The sequence below is a fragment of the Amia ocellicauda genome, chromosome 20 (assembly GCF_036373705.1).
Source record: "Amia ocellicauda isolate fAmiCal2 chromosome 20, fAmiCal2.hap1, whole genome shotgun sequence".
Classification (NCBI taxonomy): domain Eukaryota; kingdom Metazoa; phylum Chordata; class Actinopteri; order Amiiformes; family Amiidae; genus Amia; species Amia ocellicauda.
This window is the reverse complement of record NC_089869.1, coordinates 24,978,628-24,991,044: the sequence shown is the minus strand read 5'-3', so window position 1 is coordinate 24,991,044 and position 12,417 is coordinate 24,978,628.

The following is a 12,417-nucleotide window of genomic DNA, read 5'->3' as shown; positions in this document are numbered from 1 at the left end:
ATACTGGAACATAGAAACAAATCAACATATTGTCAAATAGAGACCTATGCAGTATTTCCTGAGAACTGGTGTTAAAGGCAGAGATACACAGGATTTGAAATGTACAGTGCCGTCTCCTTTATAGGGGCTTTGGTTTCTGTCACACATGACAGAGGGATCAATTAGTCTAGTTTGTGGTAGACGGGGGCTGCAGGGGTTTGGTGCTACCTGTGGACTGATGGCCGTGTCCCAGGCAGGCCTTGTCTGAGGAAATGGGTCCTGACAGCCAGCGCAGGGTTAAACAGGACTTGCTGATTGTCTCAAGGGGAATCCATCATGGTTGTGTTAATGACTCTCCAGTCTGATGGATTAATTAGAGGCTCTAATGATAATGCACTGCATCCATATTGACTGCTGGCACGTTGGATGGTGTTTTAGTTAGCCTGCAAAGGTCCAGATAGGGGAAAAGGCTGTGGTGTCTGAGTATGTATTTAATTACACTGATGAGAGACCTAATAAAGGGAGACAAAAAAACCTGAGGGAATAGTTTCATTGAGATATAAAAGCCTGGTTTCCAAGGACAACCTTTTGAATTACAAGGGACGCATTGTTTTGTGAGGGAAGGGCATTTTTTAAGTGAGATGAACAGCGGAAAGTATATTCTAATTCTGCTACTATTAGGAAGATGATGAGGATTTGTTTAGATGTGCACCTATGTGTGTATCACTGAGGCTCTGAAAGACAACATGTCCTGTGGCCTCGCTGAGCTCAGCCCCGGGTTCAGACTTAGCTGACACAATAGTTTCTGCTTCAGCACTTTGCACCTCACAAAGGATATCGATTCCCTACTATCGATAGTTGACAGATCTCCTACCCTCACAATACGACAAAACGAGAAATTGAGAAGGGCATTGTTCAGTGATGGCGTATGATTTTATAGACTGCTCTCTAAAGGCAGCAGAGGGGTCCAGCTGCCCAGCTGCTGTGTTCAGGGCTTGTTTTAGTGTAATGTGTTATTGGTATTTAAGATTCATCTTATAAAAAAATTAAATGCATTTGAAAGAGAAGTGTTTGAAAACAATTATCTTACAACAAAGAAATTGCATTCATATCTCATTTATTTCAGAGATGTGGGAAAATAATATTAAAAATACATTGTTGTAAGTAACCAAACCAACTATAAACCTTTGGGACCGGCAGTTCTGGCTGATCTCTGCAGTGACAGTGAAATATGCTGCTTAGTATAACTTTGCCCTCTTAGACATAAAAATGAAATAAAATGAAAACAACCTTGACTGAGGGACTGATCTGAGTGTAGCATATGTTTCTTGAGTGCCAAAGCCAAAGGAGCTCACACCCTGATCCAGCCTTGGAGAGCCCTTCACTTTACAACCCCACAGTAACATGGGCTGCATTGTAGCAGGCCACCGAAACACTTACCCTACAGTGTATCAGACCTCGATGAATAGGGGAAGGAAGCAAAAAGAAACAAAAGATATACACCAAACATAAGAAAACACAAAAATCATTTAGTGACTGTTTTAAAATGCAAATTTGAGACATAAGATTTCCTGTAATGCCCTTTGTCTGTCAGCAATTTATCTGTGCTTAACAGAGGCATAGACACAGGGAGCGGGCATCCTAAAGTGGGGAGGCAATAATTGGTTCAATTCCCACAAGGCAACCCCCACAAGAGGGTTTAATCAACTGTGTGGTTAATCCCTCCACACTGTCTGGCACTGATAGCTCTATGCAGCACCTGCACAGACTGCTTTGTTAATTGCTCTTTGAATTGAAGTTACAGAAATGGTGAAATGGTGGTGTTTGGGGTCCAGACTACAATGGGAATGACCCATTTCTTATGGTCTCACACTTCTCTCTGCAGGCTACAAGAGCCAGGGGGCAGATCCCTCTGCTGCCTCTGAAGCTGGTGATTGTTGCTCCTTAATGGTGCCACGGCCCGTTGGGCTGCATGTGAACTGAGCCGAGTCTCTCTGGTCTCCCTACCCCCAGCAGAGAAGCAAAGCACTGAGCGAAAAGAGAGCGATACTGAATAGAAAACTGTGTTCAATTTAGTGTTGTTTGGGTTCTCTATTTTGCTTATTTGATTGTTTAAATGTGAAAATTGCAGTCATATCCAAACATCTCTGAGAACATGCTGGGAAGTAGAGAAAAGGAAATGATTTCACCGCACTCCCACTCTCTCCCTCTCCCTCTCAGTGAGGGAGATGATATTATTATTATTATTATTATTATTATTAATTATTATTATTATTATTATTATTTTTTATTTTATTTTATTATTATTATTTTTTTTTTATTTTTTTTATTTTTTATCCAGGGCAACTTACAACATAAGTGCAAAACAAAGTGCAAAAATGCAGTTAAGTACAAGGCACCATTTTCAGGGTTCAGGGATGAGAAGGAGCGGCTCTGGAGGAAGGAGAGTGGAGAGGAGGCAGAGTTAGTCTTCTGGCACTGGAGGAGCGCAGTGGTCTGGAGGGGATGTATGGAGAGACGAGTGACTGAAGGTATCTTGGTTCAGTGTGGTCGAGACAGCGGTAGGTGAGGGTCAAAGTCTTGAACTGAATGCGTGCCGCTATCGGGAGCAGTGGAGTAGCGTGTGCAAATCAGGGCAGAGAGACACCAGACGAGACACCAGAGTTCTGGATGAGCTGGAGTGGGTGGGTAGTAGATGCAGGCAGGCCGACCAGGAGGGAGTTGCAGTAGTCCAGGCAGGAGAGGACCAGTGACTGAATGAGCAGCTGAGTCGAGTAGTCGGTGAGGAAGGGACGGATTCGGCGTATGTTGCTCAGGAAGAATCTGCAGGTGCGTGTCAGCGTGGTGATGTGCTGGGTGTAGGAGAGCACAGGATCGAGGGTGACTCCTAGTGAGTGCATCCAGGCGGAGATCGCAGACAAGCAGGATGAGATGCGAGAGGGGATGAGAGGGTCAGAAGAGGGAAAAGACAGGAAGATCTGGGCATCATAAGCATAGAAGTGGTAGGAGAAACCATGGGATGCGATGAGGGGGCCCAGGGAGCGAGTGTAGAGAGAGAACAGGAGGGGGCCTAGGACGGAGCCTTGGGGTACGCCTGTGAGGAGAGGCTGGGGGGTGGATGAAGAACCTCGCCATGTTACTTGGTAGGTCTGGTCGCTTATTATTATTATTATTATTATTATTATTATTATTATTATTATTATTATTATTATTGCTGTTTGGCCCATGGGCAGGCTGGCACTGGATTGGTCCCAGGGGCCAGCTGTCTCCTCTGCTGCTTCTCTCTCATCTGTCCCAAGAGTCTTTGACTTTACTTTGGAAGGTCAAGAACAAGGGCCCCCAGGTTCCTGTGTCGCCCACACTCCCCCACGTGTGTGACTTTCCACTGTCGCAGGTTACTCTGTCTCTGTCAGGAGGCATGGCTGTAATGAAGCCCATAGGGAATCCAACAAACTTCTCCATTGCCCTGGGGATGTTGTTTCTAGTGTTGCAAGAGTCACCATGCTTTCTGTGATGCTGGAGTGGAGCGCAGACCAGGTACAGTAGGGCAGAGGACAATGATTTATCGAAAGCCTTTTAGGAGGTACAGTTAGCCCCAGCCCTGGCTAGACATGGGGATAGTGAACTCAATTAACGTATCAATTTCACAGCTCAGTCTGAAAATAACTTCCATGAGGTTTTACATTAAAATAAAATAAATCACAATTAAAAAAATGCTATCAGGTTTTAGAAAGGCATTCGACCACCTGTGCTGTTTCTCTGTGATGCACATCCTGATGTATTTCAATTATTATAATTGTGTCCCAAATACTGATAACTGGGACAATATCAGCGTAAGAAGCGTTTTCCCAGGACCAGCCGATTGGATCGGGACATTGCAGCAGAGCAGGGAAGCACCAGGTTTGTGGGCTCACCTGGGGGGGCCCACGTATCCTCTGAGGTGTGCTCTGAGGTCACTGTGGATGGTTGCTCCACATCCCTCTGCTCCCCAAGGTGTCGGGCCCTCATTACTCTCCCTCGCCTTCTATGAAATGTATTGATTTTCTGTTGCTTTTTCTAAGGGGCTGCTTCTTCCTGTCACACACACGCGTGTGCATGCACACATACTGTTGACTTGTGAGTCTGACATTTCATCTACAAATGGTCAATTAGGAAGAAATTCTTCTTTTTATTTTTTGGTGTGGCATTGACTGATTGTTCACCTTGCCACAGGAGAGTGAGGTAGACAAGCCTGCCACTGTGATTTCAGTTCACCACCCCGCCTCACACAAGCACACACTCATACTGTCTGTGAAACACTGTTCACTGCATTTTTAATTTAAGGAAAACAGAGAATATTGTCTGTCAGAGTTGTGGAACTAGAAACAGATACTGATGTTTGAAGAACATAAATAAGGGGTAATTTTGCAGGAAGTTGTGGCAAACGGAGACAAAGCAATTGTGAAAGACTCTGCCACACACGGAGTCTGCCCAGCGGAAAATAATGAGTCTTCTGCTGCCAGACCATCCCATTATCAGGGAATGGAAAACTGTTTGTTCAAAAGATTATTTATAGCAGCTTCTCCAGGGACACTAATGTCATTTTGCTTTCATCAGGAACAGAAATACCCAAATCTCTTGTTCCCTGAAGTAATCTTGACTGCAGGTTCCATGTGCTCACAGGGAGTTGTGTACTGGGCTGGACCCGGACTCTCACAGGGAGTTGTGTACTGGGCTGGACCCGGACTCTCACAGGGAGTTGTGTACTGGGCTGGATATGTACATCAGTGTCAGTGTGTGATACTATAACAGCAGGTAAAAGTGTCTGTGCTGCTATATAAGTTAGCACTGTTTACGTATATGTACTTAAGAAGCCATGATATTACAGTATGTACTTCAGTAATAGTAGTATATATGTCACAAAGTGACTGTTTTCACAGTTTTCCTATTGTTATTATAAATCAATAATTATTGATAATATCCCTTTCAAAAGCACAAGCAACATACTAGGTATCAGGTGGAATCAATGTACAGAGTTATGTATGTGTAGAGCAAGATCTGTGGGAGGTGTTAGTAACTGTCTGAATGGAAGAATAAAAATAAGAATAAACAGCTTTTGCAAGAGAACAGGGTTCTGCATATCCTCACCTGCAGACTAACAATTGAAGTAATGTACAGACTTAACAAAATACAGCATTGTAATTAATTTACACCCCTGTAATAAAGAAGGTCCAGCAGGGACAGAGAACGATGACACAGCTATCGACTGGGCAGGTCCCCCCCCAGTCTTCCTCCCTTTCTCTTCCAATTGTTCACAACAAAGAACAGCTCTTGTCTTGAGAAACCGCAATGAAATGATCTCCACTGCAATAGAACAGTAATTTTCTCTGGAGCTAATGAAGGGCTTGTGTGCTTTGCAGAACGCAGGCCTGGACCTGACTAATCCCATTTACAGGACAAATAGCCCCCCACACCTCTTGTATTAAACATTATTGTCACAATTCAATATCTTAGTTTACTTCTATGCCTCATCTTCCTGTCTGTTCCTTCACAGCCTTTTCTACATTCTGAGATCTCTTTAACTGGTGTTAAAATATGGATACGGTGCATCTCTATTTTCTTCCCTTTCATCACACTTTTCTCTCGCCTTGTTTCATTGCTTCCCCTCTTTTCTCCTCTCTCCACTCTCACTTATTCTTTCTCTGCCTATCTTTTCTCTGGCAATTGACTGATCTTCTTTTATCCTGGACCATGGCAGATTAAAAGATATTGTATCATGGCCAAGACAGGCAAAGCCTTTTCTCTCACTGACATCTAATTAATGATAATCCCTTAATCTGTAGCTTGTAATACAGACCCCTGGTCTGTGTCCCACATGTGCACAGGGAGGGGAAGGGACAACTCGTCCGCTAAAACAGTTCCTCCTTCGCCAGCTGACACACAAATGTGATGTGGGCTACACGACAAGGGAGATGTGTGAGGCACAGTCTTCTGCAATACTTCAGGATGTTAAAGCCTGTTCCTCAAATTCGATATTATAGTTGTAATAAACAACTATCATTATGGTCAAAAATACATATGTTTTGGAATGAACATCAAATCAAGGAAACACACATATTGAAGGCAGGCTTGTCCTCCAGTGTCATTGTCGCTGAGAGGAAATAAAGGCACAGCTCCTCTGGTACTGCAGAGGGTCAGCCATCGCGGCTCTACCGCTAACTGTGTGAGCTGACATTTCTCTGAGCAAATAAGTTGATAGAGAAAAGTACGAATGTCTATTAGAGCATTGCAATGCATTAAATATGAACTTGTATTTCATTACAGCAGTGCAGTGACTGTGTGAGACCTCTCTGTGTGCGGTGCAGGGAGGGTGCTGTCTGTGTGTCCGGTGAAGGGAGGGTGCTGTCTGTGTGCAGTGCAGGGAGGGTGCTATCTGTGTGTCCGGTGAAGGGAGGGTGCTGTCTGTGTGCAGTGCAGGGAGGGTGCTGTCTGTGTGTCCGGTGCAGGGAGGGTGCTGTCTGAGTGCAGTGCAGGGAGGGTGCTATCTGTGTGTCCGGTGCAGGGAGAGTGTTGTCTGTGTGAGGTGCATGGAGGGTGCTGTCTGTGCGTCCGGTGCAGGGAGAGTGTTGTCTATGTGTCCGGTGCAGGGAGGGTGCTGTCTGAGTGCAGTGCAGGCAGGGTGCAGTCTGTGCGTCCGGTGCAGGGAGAGTGTTGTCTGTGTGCAGTGCAGGGAGGGTGCTGTCTGTGTGTCCGGTGCAGGGAGGGTGCTGTCTGTGTGTCCGGTGCAGGGAGGGTGCTGTCTGTGTGTCTGGTACAGGGAGAGTGTTGTCTGTGTGTCTGGTACAGGGAGAGTGTTGTCTGTGTGAGGTGCAGGGAGGGTGCTGTCTGTGTGCAGTGCAGGGAGGGTGCGATCTTTGTGTCCGGTGCAGGGAGAGTGTTGTCTCTGTGCGGTGCAGGGAGGGTGCTGTCTGTGTGTCCGGTGCAGGGAGGGTGCAGTCTGTGTGCAGTGCAGGGAGGGTGCGATCTGTGTGTCCGGTGCAGGGAGAGTGTTGTCTCTGTGCGGTGCAGGGAGGGTGCTGTCTGTGTGTCCGGTGCAGGGAGGGTGCAGTCTGTGTGTCCGGTGCAGGGAGGGTGCTGTCTGTGTGTCCGGTGCAGGGAGGGTGCTGTCTGTGTGTCCGGTGCAGGGAGAGTGCTGTCTGTGTGCAATGCAGGGAGGGTGCTGTTTGTGTGTCCGGTGCAGGGAGGGTCCTGTCTGTGTGTCCGGTGGAGGTTAAGGCATTTGCACTGACGTGAAGCCCTGATACATTGAAATGAACCCCACCTGTACCTTCAGTCTGCTGGTCAGCAAAAGGCACTAATGGAAATTGAAAACCTCAAACACTTCAATACAAATTCCTAGCAGCCTTGTAAAAGAGCAGCTTTGTTCTCCTTCCTCTCCTTCTCTCTCCCAATCTGTGTGTGTGTGTCATGTTTCTGTATTTTCTGCCATATTCTAACTGCATACCCATGTGAGCGCGTCCTCCTCTTCTACAGGGAGCGCAGAGGTTCAGTAAACACTGACTGTCTCAGCTGTCAGTCAATGACTCGGTCAGACACACTGAGAACCGTTTCCAAAACCCAAAGCACATGTGTAATTGCCTCGGGCACAGACAGAAAACCTCAGGGAGAAAACGCGTTTCCTGGTTTTATAAGAAATACACAGCCAAGGAATAGATATTGTGAATGTTATCTCTTCTTCAGGACTATTGGAATTTGAATTCCATTTCAATGCCAGGGAAACATATTCCCTTTAGGGCACCAAATGTAAAATAATATATTTTCAAAGATGTATATTTATAAAAGTAAAATAAACTTTTTTCCCTGTATCTGTTACATTTATTAGCACCTGTATCCAGGGCAACTTACAATTGTTACACTATATCACATTGTTTTTGACACACATTCACACAGCTGAGCCCTTGACCCCCCACTCCAGTCCAGAGCCCTGAGCGCTGCTCCGCACTGCTGCCATGTCTCTTGTTGGTAATGCTCCCTGTGGTAAGGTTGTCTTTGTAGTATGACCACAACAAACCCTTATGAACTAAAATATTTTACCTCTACATTGATCCCTTTGAATACTTCAAGTCATTCTTTTATATTAGCATTGCTTTTTTAATATATTATATACATTGTGTCACTGAATTAAACTGCTTTGTAACACCTGTGCATTTTGCATTTGAGTGTTTGTGTGAGGGAATCCATTCATTTTTGGAGTCACAATTTAAAGGTTTCCTACCTCTAGATAGACAAGGGGTGGCATAGTCTTTATAATCAATTGTTGTTGCATCAAACTCACACCACTTAGATCCTGCTTCATCTATTGCAGGTGTCACATTTTGTTTGACATTTGGTTCCCCATAGAATCCTGTCTGTGAAAAAATAAGTTCACAAATCTGTTGATATCAGCCCAGGATGAAGACATTGGACTGGGGACAGGAAGACTGATCTTCTGAAGTGAGCCGAATGAAAAACGGAAAAGCCAAGAGTGTGAAGCAGGTGACATTCCCTTGACATTTGGGGACATACTGGCATTTTGCAGAATGAATTAATGGTGTCAAAGTTTCATGTGTGACATATCCCACACACTGACACGTGCATACATACGTGCTAACACTTTCTTATCTCTACACACTAAGCTCTAGCTCTCCTCTCTCTCCTTTCAGTATTAAAATATAATATTCAGTAAAATACATTCCTTGTATCCACATCTCACAAAGCAAAGCAGATGTTCAACACTGAGATCAAATAAACCAGCTACTCTGAAGACAAGAAAATACATTTTCCATGTTTCACAACATGTTGTGTATCCCCTTCTGATTTGTATTAGATTTATTTAATATGTAATGATGATTTCTGTAGAACAGGGGATCTGCAGATTTAAACAGTAGTTTGGAGGTATGTTACCCCTTTTCATTTGCAAAATAATTCATGGATAACTCAGGGATATACCTTCTGTAGGCTGCCTGACTTCAGTTTGATTGCAAGGTTTACACAAAGTTCAGTGCTGTCTCTCCTTCTCTATCTCTCGTCTGAACTCACACAACCATCAGACGTGACTCAGAGAGATTGCTTTCTCCTTTTTCCTGACGTGCATGGACACTGTGCCAGAGGAAGGTTTTAGAAGAAGATTAAGATCAAACTAGACATACACATTCTTTAGTTATATTGCTTATTTCTGAAGGACTTTGAATTTAAAGTCTGGATAAGGATACAATTAAACTTCTGGCCACGATATAAAAATCCTGGAAGTTTCTTAACATTCTCATTGTGATTGATTCTTATATAATAATAAAATATATAATACTAATAATAATGCATCCATCTCCATTTGCCAGAGTAAGACGAGGAAGGAAGAAGGGGTCTGTCTGGGAGTCAGTATCAGGGTCAAATCTGTCTCAAACTGTTCAGAGATGTTCATTTATCAATAATACAAGACTGAATTTCAGAGCATGCAAAATACTGAAACAACAGCATAAAAACATTTATATGTTTATATTTATATTATATATTTCTGATCAGATGCTGAAGGTCCTGGATAAGTGTCCGTAAGACCTTTAACCTCTCAACACCTTCCAGATAACTCCTATCACTGGAGTGTGTCCCCAAGATAGGTGCTTCCTAATTGAGATGCTAATTGAATGAACCCTGTCCTGCGTATGTAGCCCTGTCACAGTGCACATCCTCAGGCCACGATCTGTATCATCTGGGGATTCTAGCAGTCTTGTGGCTCCGCAGCCCCGCCACCTCACCCTACGGCTGCCTGACAGCCAGGGAGCACTCGGCACTAATGTCTGCCTATTACATATACTACACTGTCATTATTACACAATTACTAAGCAATAACGCTTCACAAAACAGTTTCATATCAGTTTGTAAATATAGTCACGCGGTGCAAATGGGACATGCATATACTGTCCCAGACACAGCAGGGCTGAAACGTTACAAGGATGGGAGGCTGCAGTTGAACATGGCAGAAAGAATCCTTGTATTGCTATTGCTAATGAAATCGTCTTCCATGGTGATGAACAGACATGTGCTTTCATCTCTCTGCACAGCTGAAATGTCCTTTATTATACCTCTATACATCATTACTGAACAGAAATTGCTGTTTTTTTCACAGCTTGCTGTTCATTAGTTTAATTTTAACTAAAACTACATCTGTTACACATATTGAAGCATTGTTTGTAGGCTTCAGAAAATTCAAGAAACATGTACAGATTTTAATGTAAGTCTAGTGAGGCCAGATCTCTAGGATGTGTTTTAATTGGTTAAATTCTAGTCTCTCTGATTGAAAGAGTCTGGATTGCATTCATTCTGACAGCTTCAGCTTATTGTTATTATCATATAATTAATCTGAACAGGGTATAACTGCAGCATCCTCTTCCATAAATTGTGAATGCATGAATGCAATAAACCTCTTGCATGAATTGTGTTTGGTGGCATCAGCTCTCTTCATGCCTCAACTTCTGGACTTTCAATGATATCCTCTGAAACACAAACCTCTACAGATATCAAGCCCATTGTAAAACATCATCCAACATGAAGAAACCAACTTATAATAGAGCTGTTGTCAGTGCCGGGTGGAATTCCCCTCTCCTCCATCTATCAGGGCTCGGGGCGGTAGAGCAAGTCCGCCTGTGGAATTGTCATCATAAATTTTGCTGGTGTCAGGATGCGGAGGGTTAAGTGAGCAGTAAATAACAAAGCAATATTCACAGATCCCCCGCCATCGCCACCGCCCCGACTGTGCTGCCAGGGGCCGCCACGCTAGATTACCCAGCATGCCTGGGGAAACCACAGGCAGCGTCCAGGGTGGACAGCTCCTTCGCTGGTGATGAATGGCTAATTTAGGAGGGGAAGCAGCCCCATATGTTTTAAACTGTAGGTCTCTAGCTAGGGAGAATGTGAAGTCTAGACCCCAGATTTAAATTGATGACTGTCTTTATTTCTATCTTAAAAGCGGTTTGTCTCTTGCTTTTGTAATAACGGGGGCGATAAACCCTACATTCATATCTGCCAGAAGCCCAGCCTTGACACGGGTCTCAGTGCTGGCACTTCACAACTGACAGGGAAAGACCCGGAAGAAGCACGGCGTCTCTGACAGGAAAGGGCTGTGTGCGCTTATTGATCACTGCAGTGTAATGACGCTTTACACAATCAGTGTAATCAAGGTTATTCTGCAAGGAAAAGAAGCCTCATTTGTGCACTCAGGACCAGACAAATCAGGAACCAGCAGGGCTGTTATATATATATATAATATAATATTGGATATATAATATAAATATAGTGGAACAGAACACAAAGATGTATGAACACATTTTGTAATATTTTATATTTTGTAGATGGTAATCATAGGAAAACTTGTGATTATATCAAAGATTATATACCAGTTTCCTACTGAGGAATCACATTTCTTCCCCTGTGTGTCTGTGTGAACAGGGTCACTGTCTCATGGTCTCAGGGTGCTGCGGTGCTGTGCTGCAGTTCAACCCTGACACCCAGAAGAACAGGGTCTGATAAGAACCAGAAACCAGGCAGAAACCAAACTTCCACTCATCATGGGACAGACGTGGGACCTGTTATCTGTCTCTCCTGTCTGGTCTGCATTAAAGTGCCTGTAGTTTGTAACTTCTCTAAGACTGTTCTTGAGATCGCCTCTCAAACCTCTTCTGAGCAGCTGCTTTTAATAAAAACCTTTCGGTTGGAAATATCTTTCTCTGGATTTCTGCTACTCTTCACTTAACAGGAGGTCCGACATATACAGTGAGGGAAAAAAGTATTTGATCCCCTGCTGATTTTGTACGTTTGCCCACTGACAAAGAAATGATCAGTCTATAATTTTAATGGTGGTGTATTTTAACAGTGAGAGACAGAATAACAACAAAAAAATCCAGAAAAACGCATTTCAAAAAAGTTATAAATTGATTTGCATGTTAATGAGGGAAATAAGTATTTGACCCCTTCGACTTAGTACTTGGTGGCAAAACCCTTGTTGGCAATCACAGAGGTCAGATGTTTCTTGTAGTTGGCCACCAGGTTTGCACACATCTCAGGAGGGATTTTGTCCCACTCCTCTTTGCAGATCCTCTCCAAGTCATTAAGGGTTCGAGGCTGACGTTTGGCAACTCGAACCTTCAGCTCCCTCCACAGATTTTCTATGGGATTAAGGTCTGGAGACTGGCTAGGCCACTCCAGGACCTCAATGTGCTTCTTCTTGAGCCACTCCTTTGTTGCCTTGGCTGTGTGTTTTGGGTCATTGTCATGCTGGAATACCCATCCACGACCCATTTTCAATGCCCTGGCTGATGGAAGGAGGTTCTCATCCAAGATTTGACGGTACATGGCCCCATCCATCGTCCCTTTGATGCGGTGCAGTTGTCCTGTCCCCTTAGCAGAAAAACACCCCCAAAGCAGAATGTT